Source organism: Ptychodera flava, chromosome 18, assembly GCF_041260155.1.
Source record: "Ptychodera flava strain L36383 chromosome 18, AS_Pfla_20210202, whole genome shotgun sequence".
In the NCBI taxonomy this organism is placed as follows: domain Eukaryota; kingdom Metazoa; phylum Hemichordata; class Enteropneusta; family Ptychoderidae; genus Ptychodera; species Ptychodera flava.
The window spans coordinates 11,944,223-11,961,323 of record NC_091945.1 but is presented as its reverse complement, the minus strand read 5'-3'; the positions used below and the strand labels follow the sequence as shown (position 1 = coordinate 11,961,323).

Here is a 17,101-nt window from a genome sequence, read left to right as displayed (position 1 = left end):
AGCACGAAGTATTTAGCTAAGTAACACAGTGTGTATATATGTAAAGTGCGCTGTTATTGTTTACATGTGAATCTTAGTCGAACTAAATTCCCTTGTCAACAATAACAATGCAGTCTGTACATATACAGGCTAAGTTGACAAGCTGTGTATCTCAACATGCTTTGGGGAGTAGAACAAGAAACTGTAGTAAACATTAGAAAAAAGTTGTGAAAATAACACCTAATGTTACAGCTTCTGTCCTCAAAGACCTCCAAGGTTAATCAATATTTAGTCTTCATCACAAAAAATGTTTGTATTTTTCAATTTACAATGATTTTAAATCTAAACATTTCTTTTTGAAATCACTGCTGCAATGACCACTAGTCTGCATCTTTGCAATTCAGAGAATGTTAAACCTGAGTTGGTAAAAAATGGTGTAAAAATTCACTTGTTTTGGTTTGTTTATCAATCGGCGTTCACCTTGCAGTACTTATTTACTGTTTAGGAACGGGCAAATGATTTGGGAACGATGATAAAATTACCACTAGATGCAAGATCAAAATTATCACTAGATACAAGATCTAGAAAAAAGTATTCTGTTATAATAATGCCAAGAGGAAGCTCTGTTAAAAATGACCCAGCATTTCTGGTAAGATTTTCAGGAAATGAGCTGTAATAACCCAGCCATTTGTAAAATGAAGAGAGTACGATGTTGGCGTTTGAATGTAGTTCACCTGCGGTCTACCCATTTTTGCACAGAGAGAAATGCTACATGATTGGTCGATTACAAACTGTTTACAGTTCAAATTACATGTTTGTGACTGGCTAATTATGCATTTTCAATTTTTTTTTTATGTTTAATAAAGTTAAGGAATTTCTAATTTCTTAAAGTAAACTTTCTACAAATGCTATGCTTGGCTGATTTGCCAACACCAATTTTTACTTAAATTTGAAAAAAAAGATGTCCTCTGGTTCTTGGTTACACTGTATCAGTTGTGATTGGTTGTCTGTTTAATGGTTTAAACTCACTAAATTGATCCAGAGGTGGGTTTAAATTCAGATGAAGGCTGGCAAGGCAGCAAGAAATAACAACTCTGTCTAATTTGCCAATCAATAACAGTTTAAATTTAAATTATACGTCATTCAGTCTCAAGCCTTTCTTTATATAATTAACAGCATAATCTCTTTGAAAATCCGAATAGTTCATATACTGGTAGCATTGCCTTGGTTCATATATTTAAATTTTCACACAATGCAAAAAATTTTTGGGTTTCGGATTTTTCATAAAATAGAGAGTTTTGCTTCACAGGTCAGGATAGCCCTAAATGCGCACAGAATCCGCCCCCACATTCTTGAAAAGTTCAAACATGTACTGCCAAGTCAGCACACCTGGCTCCCCTCCCACTCATTCACTATATTACCCTAAGTTTCCCCGTCACCGCCTACTCACTAACTTTCGCCTTCCTTTCTTCCTGGCTCTGCTACACCTCTGGAGATGTCTCGGAATTGGCTGATTATACACTTTTGACACTTCTCACCAGAGAGACGGCCCGCGATTGGCCGCCCTCTCACTTTATATATTCCAACAAAGGCAAGCTGGAAATGTCAACCGATCCATTGCGTCTCATCACTAATTGGTTCCAGCGTTATGAGAACACCTCAAAACATTTCTGAATGCTTGATCAACTGGTTTAACCTTTATGGAAGGGCATTTTCAGTATCTTGCACAGATAATACAAATGTCAAGGAGTGGGCGGTGTGTCCTCTCTCTCTCTCTCTCTCTCTCTCTCTCTCTCTCTCTCTCTCTCTGTTGCTCTCTGTCACAATGGTAGTACATGTATCTGTAAATTTGCAATTGTAAGGAAAGCTTTGTCTGTCTGTCTGTCTCTCACTCTCTAACGCGTACACATACACTCTCTACCACAATGATGGAATCTGTACAAATGTGAAGGTCAAAGAAAATGTCTGTTTGTCGCTCTGACTGTCTCTGCATGTGTCTCTGTCTGTCTCCCTATCCCCATCACAATGATGGCACCTTTACATTTACGAATGTAACGGAGGCTCTCTCTATGTCTTTTTGTCTCTTTGTTTACGTCACAATGATGGCATCAGTACAAATGTAAAGGTCAAAGGGAAACTATCTTTTTGTCTTGGTCGCTGTGTCTCTGTCTGTCTCTGTTTGTCTATCTGTCTGTCCACCTCTACCCCCCCTCTCTCTCTCTCTCTCTCTCTCTCTCTCTCTCTCTCTCTCTCTCTCTCTCTCTTCTCTCTCTCTCTCATGCACACAGACAGAGAAACACATAATGCAAGCATTTGTAGAATGTTTCAAATTCTACATTGGATTTGAAGTCAGGCCATTCCAGTACATACAGCATATATGTGTAGAATCAATGAAGAGTAATTTTCTGTTTAGATTTTTATAAGAAACATTGATCAGCTGTATCTGGCAACTTCAATGTTATTATCAGAGGGTGGGGAAAAATCTTTAAATGTCTAAAATTGGATAAAAACCAATTTCTCTGACTTCTCTGATCATGTTCAAAGTTGATCCACAAGTGTTCTCTTTGAATCTGCAAAATTCAAGATTGAGTTCATGACAATCCAAAATTGAAATCTTGTGTGTTAAAATCCACACTGGACAAACTTCAAGTTAGTGAACATCATTATCATTAACCTGTTCACCCCCAATTCCCAGTAAACAGGTCCACAGTCACTATTGACGACAATGGATTTGGGCCAAACCATGGTGGTGAAAGGGTTACAACTCAAAGTGATGCCTCATCATCGCAATATTACATGTACCATCTTTACTTACTTGTAATCTTTACCTTCCTGCTTCCCCCTACCACATGTACTAAGATATTTCAGTATTCCAGTGTTTCATCTAGACAGGGGGATGGGGGGTTCCCCCTCTGTTGACATGTTGGCACCCCCTAGTAATTTGTCAAGGGGGAACCAGCCTCCCATGAAATGCTGCCATTCACACCTTAGAGACACAAGTAGAACACATGAACTAGTGAAATCCCCCTAAATTTTCAGGTAAAGGGGGAAAATCCCCCCTGTTGATGACATACTGGAAGAAAAACTTGTATTTATGTTATCATCTTGTCAAAAACAAGAGCTTTCTATAGTTACTGCAACATAACCATGATTCTGAACAATTTAACTAAAAACTTGCAATGTGGGTCTTTCAGGTAAAGGAAGGTAAATATCAGCACAAACATGATGGCAGTTTAGTCTTCTGCATCTTTTCAGTGAAAACACAAAGCTTATTGGTTGATATTCAAATCGAGTCTTTTACTGCACCAATCAGGACATTCCTTACTGAACTCAGCTGGAAAGCCAGCAGCATGACCGTGAGTGAGTGGTCAGTTTTTGCGGTGTAATAACAATCAAGACAAAAGTGCCCAAAAGTGAACGAATGACATGTGAAACATTTGTGAAAGTAGGTCTACAGTTCAGTGCACTTCCACAGAAGTAACACAAGCTCATAATTATGACAGAAAATTACACAGCACTTGAAAGTTTTCAGATTGAGTTCACCCATTTGTGTCGCCGTAACTACTGAGGTCGCATAACTGCTGCCAACTTTCTAAATATACACACAATAAACTCTAGTGTCATGAACCTAAGGTAAATGTACTTTATATCTAGAATATTTAATACCACGGTTACAATGAGAAGCAGACATTTTTCCTGGACTATCATGTATATCATGTATACAGTGAAACCTGTCTAAACTGGTCCCTGTCTAAACTGGAAACCTGTCTATATTGAACACCTTTTCTCGTCCCTTCCACATAGAATGCCATGTTTAAGGAACCTCTATAAACCAAACACCTCTGTAAACCGAAGTTTTCTCAACACTTTGGTGTTCGGTTTAGGCAGCTTTCACTGTACTTTAGAAAAAACAAGAAAGTGCCAGCAATGTTTGATGAATATGACTTTTCCATAGCTTGTAGTTTTAATGATTGACAATGAAGCATTGATACATTGTAACAGTATGTTGGTTACAGTGTTGTTTCCTGCAGGCATTATTTTGTTACATTGTTGATGGGATGTAACCATGGTTGGTACATGGTGTTAACATGTGAAAACCATGGTAGCTACATGGTCATAACGTATCGTAACCGTTGCTGGTAAAACTACCGTTTACTACATGTAAATATCACCACAAATATTGCAGCACTCAAACGATGTACAAATGTTGAGCTCCCACCAGAATACCATGGCAACAAGAATTACCCATGGTAACCAAAATATGGATGTTGTAGTACACATGGCAACTATAGCAGTTTTAATAACCATGGTGACGTGAAGCTACACCATATTCCAGGCAAACCTTAAAGGTATGGAAATCGATCCCAGGGCCTAGGAGTGGCACATGTAAAACAGTGTGTATCTTTGCGTCAGAGGCGGAATAAATTTATTTATCCAGGGAATCTTAATCCCGACTGCTATGTTTGTACGCACATAGAGCCAGTCGACGTTAGGGACACAAAAAACAACACGAGGAACAAACAGGCAGTGGTTTTGAACAAAATCAATGTACCCGGTACTTCACCGATGTCTGTAACTCAGTCCATGAAAATATTCGTAGTTTGACGCACTTTGAACATAGCTCGTAACATTAGGGACAGTGGAAAGCCCATAGAACTACGTGTACAACTATAACAGCCACTCATGTAGTTGGTGCTCAGTGAAGATTTTTCCGATCAACAACTTTGACGGATGATGGACTGACCTTTTCTACCGCAATTGTTATCTCCCTCGATTCAGCACAACATTTTCGTATGGACTATTGATGCGATGTTTACAGTTGTGGGGGTAAATCCTAGTCGTATTTACGACTGCTGCGTAAACAGTCACTGAGTAAACTTTGCACGCATTTACGAGCACTGGATATTACTACCGTTTTTAATCGAAAACCGTCCGTATATGCGTATGACGGTTGTGGCAAAAACAACACAAGGAATCTGGCGTACATTGTTACTGCATTACTTTGACCAAAAAATCACCCAAATGCCGAACGGTGATCATACAGAACTCTGCTGCAGGTTTCTGGACTAAACGACCCCAAACCGACCGGGTCCCAGTCAACTGTGCCGGGCTCGACGTCTACTCTATCAGCGTCAACTCAAACTTTCACTCCAGAAAACTTTACCCCACAAACTGGGAATATACTAAATTTTACCTTGAAAAAATTTCAAACTGTGTATCGTATTGAAAAAATCTTACCGGGGCCACGGAGCAAATTAAAAAGCCAACAAACCCAACAGAAACAGTGGAAACTGTATTATATGTCAGGGTAAAAAAAAATCTAGCTTTGAAATTTCTGGACGGTACAAACGGCGGGGCAGAATTAGACAAGATTACGACCGATGTGTTACTGCCGATGGTACATAACGTACTGTTAATTGCAGGTAGTTCGTTGTCCAGTGAGAACATGATTCAGAATATATCACGGCTGTTGATTTGAGCTGCCTCCGATCGAAAATTTTCAACAAAAAGACATGATATCAATAATTTTGCGAGATTATAAGTACCCGCTGTCTTCTCGCCAAATAGCTGCGATCAAGATCATTATGATAGAAGCAATTGACCGCCGAACACCTGCTTGCTGTTCTTATACACAACGTGTAAAAACTTATTATTCCTGCTGAGAAATACGACAGCAAATATTGCAATGTGAATTTCTTACTATCTTCCTCGCAATGGTTTTGCATCTGTGTTTATTTTATCACGGTCACTGGACCATTTCTGACGATTTTTTACTAACAAAGAATCAGTTCACACTCATCGTGGGAACACATTGCAAAGACGTTCACAAAATTTTCATCACATGAAAGATTACCGTAATCCCCGTTTCAAAGACGTAGGAAATGTATAATGATTTGTTTATCTTGAAAAATCCCGAACTGAAGCCTCTAAATACAAAATGATTTTTCTTCTGAACAACTTCCCGACAATCACACTCTGGTCATCACATGGCGGTTGTAACCGTACATGTGCTGCTGCCAATGGGGAATCAAAAGACTTCAAATCAACAGTCAAAACGTATGGAATATCAATATCCAAGCAATGTAAAACAGAGTAATTTTGATAAGGTCAATTTATTGTATATTATAAAAAATCTCCAGACCACTCGGAACAGCGTAAGATTATGATCTCACTCATTCGAATACTACACTCACACGGTAGGGTAAAAATGGGAACTCAGATTGTTACATACTGTTTCTGTCAAGCGATTCCTCTTATCTAAAGACGGCAAAAAATGGTAAAAAAGACGGTAAAATGACCATAATTATTATTGCTTGTCTCTGTAAATTTTGCCAACTATTCGTTACTAGTTGTCGAATTTCTTGAGTTTGTCCGAAAACTATTTCAGTGAATGACGTAAGTTTCAAGACACCCGAGTGCGAACGCAATATCGATATGGGATAGCAAAATCAGTCACAGACAACCGAGGAAAAACATAAGAGTCTATTAATCTGCGATTTAATTCATCCTAGGTTACCATGAAAGTAAAAAAGGTAATGTTGTGCCCTGGTTGGGAAAGAAAAGTTGATTAAGTTTTCAAAAAAACGTCAGATAATACTCGAACAATTTAGTAAAAAACAAGCTCAGAAAAACGTATAGAGAAGAACGACATCACCGATCACGGCGATCTTCAGACCTTTTATCATGTTTCAGTCTGAACGGTCAACATTTGATGCTATAATCTATGTCAAGTGTCTCTTTTTGGTCAAATCCGACAGAGATGAGTCAATCGCGATTTACTTTCATCGCCCCGACCCGGTCGACCCGACAGGAAATAATGAAGCTCATGGGCACCTGTATACATGTAATCGTGGAGGTATGTAAGGGTAGCTCAAACCCCCAACTGGGACCGCCAACTGGGACTCCCAGTTGGCTTAAAATGCACTCTGGGACCGGTCCCAGTTCACTTCTGGGACCGGTCCCAGAAGCGAACTGGGACCGGTCCCAGTTGGCCTCCAGGACTGGTCCCAGAAGCGTACTAGCTCGACGTAACTGGGACCATTATGATTGTGGGGAAACACACTTGTATCAAATGAACTGTACCATGGAGGTAAGGTACCTCCATGCTGTAATGACGAAACCATAATATTAATGGGAAAGAAGTTTCCCATCCCACTATATGCCTTTTGTAGCAATTGTATGCACTTGTTTTATTCATATTCTCTGTACTGTTGTGAAAATTATGTATGTTTTTTGTGTGGGAAAGCTAACATCTCCCAGTTTCATTCAAGGACAGTCAGGTCTCATTTCAATTCTGGGACTCGTAGCTCCATAGAGCTATGACAGACATACAGACTGAAATAGAAAACACTGAGACAGCATATACTACATTATAGTACATATAGCTACTAGCTGTCAATGAAGTTTTGAAGCAGTGCATGTTGTTGACTTGTATATTCAAAACCCTTTGTCTTAAAATGTAATGGGACTATTATCACCTCATTGATGTCTATTTTTTCCTCGCATCACAATGAAATGATTCTGCTGTAACAGTACATGCATGCACTAATGGTTGCCCCTCTCCATTTGTGTCTATCTGTTCAGAAATATAACTACCGGTATAGGTCCAAATTAATTAAGATATCAGTCATATACTGCAAGTGAATTGCAATTCTATTAAAACACAGCAGGTTTTCGTTAAATATTTTGTTTGCTGTTTTTAATGTAATGAAAGCCTTGATGAGTTAATTGCTAGTCTTGCATAGTTATTTTCATCTCCTTTTTCATCTGATTCAGTACACAGTCTCTCTATCAACGTGATCCGTGCAGTAAGATTTCAACACACACCATAGCACAGGACTTACTAGTGCTAAGAATGAGTACATCGCAGTAAGACCAAAGTAATCAAATTCTTTGTTTAGCGCGCCCACTCAAATGTTTCGAAACATGAGCGGGAAGGCAGTACTAAAACACATACAAGAAAATCAAAACACACCTTATATTTTCTTGATTATTTCCATGTAACAACATAAGTGTCTATACAAAAATCATCAGAAACTTCCTTTCATCGTGATCATCATAAGTTATACTACAAGATGTGAAATTTTGTAATCAGGAAAGCTAAGTAAAATCCTATTCAAACCATTGGCAGTAGAAAAAACCCTAGTATGTGCACACAGACAAAACAAAGAATTAAATTACTTTGGCCTTTAATAGTTGGGATCTATTAAATGTCGCGTATACCTACGATTATGGCAGAGTAAAAAATGAAAACATTAACAGATTGTTAGTATTAGTACCAGTAACTGGGTTTTTTCATAGTGGTCCCAGTTCACAAATTGGATGTGTCCCTGAAGTGTACTGGAACTGATCCTGGAGGCCAACTAGGACCGCGGCCGTGGTCCTAGAGTTAATTTTGAAGCCAACTGGGACTGGTCCTGGAAGCCAACTGGGACCGGTCCCAGAGGCCAACTGGGACCAGTCCCAGTTCGCTTCTGGGACCGGTCCCAGAAGTGAACTGGGACCGGTCCCAAGAGTGGACCTTAAGTCATTTTAAGCCAACTGGGAGTCCCAGTTGGCGGTCCCAGTTAGGGTTTGAGCTACCCTTACATACCTGAATCGTGGCATGAACGTATCCAATGCCCGTCCCACTGCATGAGCCATTGACCGTGCATCGCGAGCAAACAACGGTTTTGGACGTCACGAGAGCATTTTTTTTCGCAGTCTGTGAGCGGTTGAGTGGTTTGGGTAGGCTGCATACATGTAGATCGGAATCGAGTTGATTTCGGCCGAAAACAGTTAGAAAAGTAGTTTTTCGTGCTCCGTCCAAATTGGATCCGCATGTTGCCGGTTTTGTCCATGGTAATCAGCAGAGCTGTGATGGGAGGCCGTATAACGCCGGGAATACACGTCATCGTACGCAGGGCTAGGCCACAACATACTTCCGAAAGCGATCTATCGTAAAATGTCGTACTGCAGGTCAACACACACATCACCCATTCATAGGCCTACAGGTACACACATCAACGAACAAAAAGGGAGAGGCAATCTGCTTGAAACCATGAAGTAGTCCGTTTGTGTCTGAATTCATTGAGGCGCGTGTTCAGTAACCGTTGGTCAAGTTTTTTGTTCAGTAGTAAGAATCGTTTGTTCATTGCTGACATCGTAATCTATCCGATGTACGGTACACAACAAATGTTTGATCGTTTGCACCTTTGCGCGTCCCCTCGTGATTGGCAGCTGTTTGAATGCTTTCATCTATTGTTTGTTGGACGCTTCGAACACAGCATCGAAGCAGTTTTGGCATAAAAAAATCAACTTAAAATGGAAAAAATGAGAGAATTTTGTCAACAGGGTGATGCCACAAGTATTCACAAAACGTAATATGTTGGAACAGTGCTTTAATTTACACCATGGTTGTTCAAAGATCCAGATTTTCGGAAGCATTCGTTGACGTTGTTACCATGTGCCACTCATGTTGGATTATGAATGTCCAGGGAGATAGGGGGTATTTATAGGCTCCCCCTGCAGTGTGCCCTCTAAGGGGAGGTGAAAAAAATTTTTTTTGAGTCAAACTGAAGAAAACTTGACTTGGTGTGCGCCACCGCATGCATGAAAATGGTTATAAATAAAAGTCAGTAGTTGTAAGTGTAGCGCCCTCTATGGTGGTAGTGTGTCTTTCTCGATTCCTGGTATTCTCGTGTGAGTCAGTGAGAAGACAATGAAAACAACAATGGCTGCCTCCTTCCCCATCGATCGATCGGCAAGACAAGTGTACAATCGGCACGTAGTATCACTGCAGAGACTCATAGAAATGACATATTCAGCTACTTTTTCGCCCAAAAACTACAAGGAAACATGTTATCTGTGAAAATTATGAATCTGCTTAGCATTTCTAGTAATTGGCAGGCTTTTTACAGCTGCGTCAGTGACGCGTCAGATTTCTTGTAATTTCAGTGCGTCAGGTGGATTTGCTGTGCGTCATGACGCGTCAAATTGGCTTAGCGGGCACACTGTCCCCCTGCCTTTAACTGACAGATCTACAAACAAGACAACTTTTTTTAGAACCGCTCCAGTGCATGTACGTAGATGACACTATGACCATGATGAAAATAACCATGGCAGAGCAGCTAGAATCATGGTGACAATGAGATCTACTACAAGTACTGTCCATGAAGCAACCATGGTTGTAACCACATAAACCACTGACATCCTTGTACCATCATGGAGTCGTCTATAGGGTTACCCTTTGTCTGAATTGGAAAATGAAAGTGGTTCGGTCCGACATCACTTTGATCAAATTTAGCCATTGTCAGCATTTTAAGGATCAGTAGCATACAGGGACCAGCAGAACTAAAGCGGCCTCTCATTCTAAACTTTTCAACCAGAATGTGCCTTGGGGACAGATATTTGGATTTCAGTGTGTACAATACTTTCCTACCGGTAGTATACTGGCTGTGTGGACTAGTTTTGAAGATTGTGGAGTATTAAAATGAAATTGTGTCTCGAAACCACACGCGACTCTGTTTTCAATCGGCTATGGGTGGTCATTTTGTACTGTCGTGTGATGTCAACGCTCGCCCTTTTGTAAAAAAGACATGGGGAAAATCACTTTCTCCAGTGAGTAATTTTCCTTGTGAGGCAAAATAATATCAAACATGTCTAATATTTTGCTCGACAGCACAGAAGGAAAAACTCACTAAAATATGCCTGCACACCAGAGTAAAATGACTGAGCAAACAGCGTCGAATGAAATTTTGCTTGGCTAATTTCTCTCGTGTACGCCAGGCTTCTCACAATGTAAGGAAATATGACATACTATAATATGTTTACGTTTGCATTTTTGGGGTAGTTCTGCCATATAAATGAAACATGGATTTACATCAGTGTATTTTTTGTCATGGATGAAACTGTTACCATGGTCACATGTAATAAATATTAAATCAAAATTAAGAGTAGATAAACTTGGTTACTTCATGAACTTCACAAGACTACTACATAGCATTTCCATGCTCTGACTTGTCTTGAAACTTTGCATGAAACTATTCGAAATTTGCTCATGGCACGATAGACCAATTACTAAAACTATACACAAAGGTGCCTGTTTTCTCAAAACAGCTCCTTATATTTTCTACCACTGTCTTTATATTAATTATACTATCAAAACTTAGTATACCAGTACTCTATCTCTGACATATATCAAATAGAAATTCAGAAATCCCTTTCTAAAGAATGTCAATATTTTTTTTGAAATGATCAGAATTTTTGATTTCCAACACCTAGCAAACTGAAGATGTCATGTGCAAGAAATCACTGGCTGGATGTATGGAAAGATGAAATATTATTCATTTTAAAAAATGATATAGTTGAGGAAATTGAGCATTTAATTGTTTGAATGCAAAATATTGATTAAGATAGGAATAAGCAATGAGGGGTAGATTTCAAATTGAATTTATACATGGATCAAGCCAGAACATCAGCAAATATCCGACTAAAAGAACTCCTAGAAGTCACAAATAATTCTGAGTGTAAATTTAAATGATTTTCTGGCATACATGGAGAATATTGGATCCAATCTTTATACAAGCACAATCACATTTTCTTGGGGGGCCTTCCTACCTCGAAGAAGCCACTTTACCCCTTAGGATTGTTGTGAATTGTAAAATTATTCAGCATGGGGTTCGTCTTCTTCAGTCTAGCCAATTCTTCTGAGTCATAGCAACATGGCTTTTATTTACATTATGGGTTTACAACAGTCTTGTCTGTGAGAATTCACCTTTTAATTAATTTCTTTCCAAAAACAAAAATATTCCACAAAATAATCTACAAACAAGACCACACGGTGAGAACTAAAGCTTTATTCTATATCCTTACGACATTCAAAGCGTGTGGAAAGCTAAGAGATGATGACATCAAACGAGCAGTGATTTTATTTCTTATTCGACTACAACCCCTCATCATAATTCTTCTATCGGAAAGGTCACAACCCTACCGAGTGTAAACAGTTGAGTCTTAGCGACCTGAAGGAATAATACGGCTGGAAAAGGAGCATTTATGTTGAAAAAAAAAAGATATGATTACTGGAAAAAGATACAATTACTTCAATTCATGGAATTATTAATACAAGAAAAAGGAATTTTTACAATCTCCTTACACTTAACAATTGCTTGAATGGTAATACTGATAATAATGAACTCATTATTACAAGTGCATATCAGACATTGCTGGTACATTTTTTTTTGTTTTTTTTAATCAAAAACAATAATTATCTACATGTTCTTTATTAAGAGTTCTTTTCTCTGAGCTTACATTCCCATTCAGCTCTGTGCAATATTTACAATGCACTGCCATACTAGATGTAAGGCTTTTCCCTAATTGAAAAGAAAAATTGAGAGAAAAAAAAATTGATCGTAGATTTAGTAGCTAAATGCGCGGCGCATTATTTCAGCAAATTGAAACACTGCTGTCTTATGCAATTTAATAATGAATTTTCATATCAGGGGCAGCGAGAGACAATTCAAAGACAAGGTATCCTGCAATTTTCAACAGATAAAGGACGACTTGACCCTTTCTGCCATGCAAATTAGGCCAGTTGCCATGGTGACAGTTTCACTCCAGTGTTTGTTTGTTGACACACCATAATGAGGAAGTGCTATACTCAACAAAGTAGGCCATTTTACAACATGCAAAACGGCTTTTCATCCACACTGTGAATTTCGTCAGTATTTTGGCATTTAATTTTTTATTTTCATGGACAGGATAAAGGATAATTTTTTTTTACAAAAATGTGAAAAATCCGTATGCAAATAGCCTTTGACAGGCAAAATAAATTTTAGAATCAATAATACTAGAAGAGTAAATTCCGTTCAATTTTTTAATCTTGATAAATTTATTTTTTTATATATCTGTAATTGTTGAATGTAAATAACATACTGGTATAATTTGATAAGTATGACCATTTCATATACATACTCATGAAAATTCTTGTTGCTGTGCTGACACAAAAATCTATGGCAATCAACATGTCCAAGTGTAAGTGAGTTGAACAAACAAAAATCTGTGTATGATTTAGTGAAATTTATCATTTCCATCAACCTGGAATGAAGCGCAAATGATCCTGATGGGTATGTGGGAAATCACAAATATACAGAGGCACCACTGCCAAAATCATCCATAGATTGTGAATGTTCGTGTCACCTGGAAAAGTCCATTCAAACCTCAACACGTAATGCTCCCAAATGTGCATTCTCTGGTGAAATTTACATAAGCTTAGTGAATGAAGAGACTTCAAGGCCACAAACAACATACGAAATCACCACCGACACATATCAAACCACCATCAAATCTGAGCCACACTGATCTGCCCTAAAAACACAGCACGATTAAAAAAAAAAACTGACACAAATCTCGAAATATTAGGGAAGTGTTTTTCGCGTGTAAGACACAATCAGAACTGTGCTCTGAATGAAAATGAGACGATTTACCTGATCTGGAACGGGAAGACCTGGAATCCATGTGACAGACATGCCAGACCTTTGTGTATCCAGAGTATGGATACTGAGATAACAAGCCAGCCGCGTATATAGGACACTGCCAGTGAATATCCGTCTATTTCCACTGTCAGCTGTTCTGGTGTATCAATTTATATAAACACGGTCTTTATTATTTATCTCTTTATCAGGTCAAATAAGGACACTGACCTCTATGCAAATGAGATGATAATCTTATTCTAATGCGATCAAAATTTCATTTTAATTGGGCCGGGAAGGCATCATGGGATAGCAGAGAGACCCCCCACAATGAATGAGACATTGTGAGAATTATTTATAAGGGGGAGAACGGAGTGAAGAAATGTCAGAAATCCCGCATGATTTAATCATTTCAAAGGCACATGGAAACCTGTGTGACTTATTTATCGACTTTGAATCACTATGTTCGGAAATATTTATATGTGATATCAAACACATATATTGCTAGAGATAGTCTGTATTGAAATAGGTGACTGACAAATAAAGATAAGATACAACTAACAGGACAAGCTGAAAAATTAAACGGCCCAAAAGACATTTTTAGTTTACTGCATTGCATATTCTTACTGGTTAACAGGACTTATTTCCGGTGATGTTTATCTTGAGGAGACAATGAGTTAATTTTTTTTGAAATTTGACTGCTTCACTGGAATAGATAATAAAAAATAGTTGATAACGTGTACATACATACAAGACTCTTATCAATAATTATTGTACCTCGCCGAAAGATAGCACAGTTTATTAGCAGAGTGTCTCTAAATGCAAATTAATCATGAATTTCAACTGGCCATCGGCCATGACACATGAACTCAACCCTTTGACAGCAAATGGTTTTGCCCAATCACATTGTTTGATATGGCCAAGTTGGGCCTCTACACGGGGAAACGGAGGTGAAAGGGGAAACAAACACAGGACATAGTGCATCACAGGTAGCTGTCTCAATATGATGCTGATATAATGTAGCACAGCAAACAATGCGCAACGTGCCCGGAAAACAAATAATTTGATTTTGCCAACTCTCAGATTTTAAACAATTCCGGACAACCACGGAGATAACGTTGGGGCAACTGCGAATTTTTGCAAATGAAAACTATTTCATTTTTTCCTCCGTCAGTTCTGTGATGAGAGAGTACCAAATCTGTGAAAACTATTTTTTTTTTGTTTCAGTTTTTGAAATAAGTATACAATGATTGTAATATTTTGAATATTTTGAATATGAAAAGATTGGAAGATGATACGACTTCGATTCTTTTTTCCAGCAGAAGTCTTCTTAAGTTTAGATATGCAGATACAATGTACATTGAAACACAGGGGTATCATATTTCTGTAGTTTGGTGAAAGAGAGGGCGACACTTTTCTCTTTGGTTGATACTGTACATCATATTCTTCCAATAAAATTTCTGTTCCTGTTAGAAAGCTTTACACATTGCAAATGAAGTCTGAAACTTTTGAACATATCCGTTAGTTCATTTAGGAACAAATTTGCCTATCTCTTTTATAATCCCGGGCAAAACACATGAGACCATCTTGTAACAAATTCCTTCCAATTTTGACACTGGCATATCCGTTGAAATTGCCGTCTTTCCTGCAACATTTCTCCGATGGGAAATAATTAAATTTCAATTTTCATAAAAAACTGGCCAGTGAAAAGTTAATTTTGCACAAAGGTTTCAAAATGACTCCACACAATCGACAAGCAATTGTAAAATTTTTGGAGTGCGAAATCAGTCCCTGAGCTATATTCTGCCTTCAACCGAGGTTTGTTTGTTGCTTATTTGTTTTTGTATCATAATATGCAAATTGGAAGACTTGAAAGCTCACACTCACATGGACTGGTTACACCTTTTTCACACACAGTTTTATTTACCTCCTCATGATTAATAAATAAACAAACAAACAAAAAAATACATAAATACATATAGTCAGATACATAAATCTGACTATAATGGAAAAGAATTATTAAAATTGCGTGAAGAATTGAAAACATTCAGTTTCTAAAAGAAATGTGGTGAAAAACATCTGCAGGCTGTACTGCAACCAAGGAAATAGAAAAATACCCCTAGCTAACTCTTCAGAAATTATTAATGGTGTACTACATACAGAGAACAACTGATATGTCACTTACGAATACTTCATTGGGGAAAAGTGATCTACTTTTACAAATAAACATTAATTCTTTCCATCAGAGCTGAAACTTTTGAAATGTCACAAACATTTTTTTTTACTTTGCAATCTAAATCTCACAATCTACGTATCTCAGACAACTCTATCTGATTGCTCTACGCAAACTTATCATTAATGATAAACACATGTAATGTCTGAGTGGTACAAATATACCTACATCAGCATCAAGAGATTTCCTTTTTTTACTAAAATTAGCTGCCCATAACAAAGACGGCAAATCGCCCCGAGAACTTCCCATCCACAAACTGTTGACATTTTTTACTATCTGACAACGTCCCTTAATAAGACCATTACGTACGTCATAGCTCCATGAAATACGTCATCACTGTACACAGCACCGTCTCTCTGATGCCGTAAATAGTTCCCCCTTACTTGCGAGTTGCCTGTGACGGTAACTATGAAAAGGGCAATATCTAAACTCAATCGCCACCGCAGTCTCATTGCTAGCATGTTTCCTGTACAGAAAGATCTTACCCTATCAGTGTTGCTTTTGGTGTTTGGCCGTCAAGCACACTGACAGCCGTTCAATTAGCTTGACTTTTAACGTGCGCATTTGAATTCAATAATACATCCGCAGATGTAGAATTTTTTTTTTTTCCCCTCCCCCCCTTTTTTTTCACTTTCTGTGAATGCCCTACCAATTTTATAGGATGTTTATTTCCATTTTCTCTGCAAGTGTAGTTAAAGGATTTCAATTTCAGAAAAAAGGTGCATATGATTAACATGATGAGCAGTTCACAAATGTTTTCTCAAGATTTTTTTATGGGGGAAATGTCCCCCTCTGAATTTTGGGGTGGGAGGTTTGGCTATGATTTGGGGAGACTATTATATAATATATGCAAATTTAAGTTTTGCAAATTAAGAATTTTCAAGGTATTAGCAAATTACAGTTATAGAATGGATCAAATATTAATAAAACTCAGTCCCCAGTTTCTTGCTCTTACCAATCAGCATTGAAGTTTTGAATTTATTAGAAGCCAACACAAATCATTCATACTTTTATTAATAGAAGTTCAAACACAATTCTGTAATGTGGACTTTGTTCAAATAGGTGGGGATTCACACACTCTGGAGAAAAACACTATATTGATATGTAAAATAGCCATTGCATCATGAGAAATTCTGGGATAAAAGGGCACATGTAATCAGCATAATTATGACTTCAAATTGATATGCAAAACAGCCATTGCATAATGAAAATTTTAAGGAAGAAACTATCCATATCCTTAGCATAATTATTGCACATTGATATGCAAAATAGCCATTGCATCATGAGAAATCCTGGGATATTAGGGCACATATAATCAGCATAATTATGACTTCAAATTGATATGCAAAACAGCCATTGCATAATGAAAATTTTAAGGAAGAAACTATGCATATCCTTAGCATAATTATTGCACATTGATATGCAAAATAGCCATTGCATC

The 17,101-nt window shown here is 37.9% G+C and overlaps 1 protein-coding gene across 18 annotated transcripts in view; it reads right to left on the bottom strand.

The window, feature by feature from the left end:
- The window catches only part of LOC139116856 (cAMP-regulated phosphoprotein 21-like), a 111,870-nt gene that overhangs the window by 39,700 nt on the left and 55,069 nt on the right, over positions 1–17,101 (bottom strand). The window contains exon 1 of one of the 18 annotated variants that reach the window (XM_070679570.1): positions 13,443–13,606. The exons of 14 other annotated variants lie outside the window; for them this stretch is intronic. The gene's annotated coding sequence lies outside the window, so the exon portion shown is untranslated. Of the gene's footprint in view, positions 1–2,794; positions 2,966–13,442; positions 13,607–17,101 lie in introns of those variants that run through there. 3 more of the 18 variants (XM_070679578.1, XM_070679582.1, XM_070679574.1) reach the window with 3 other exon arrangements.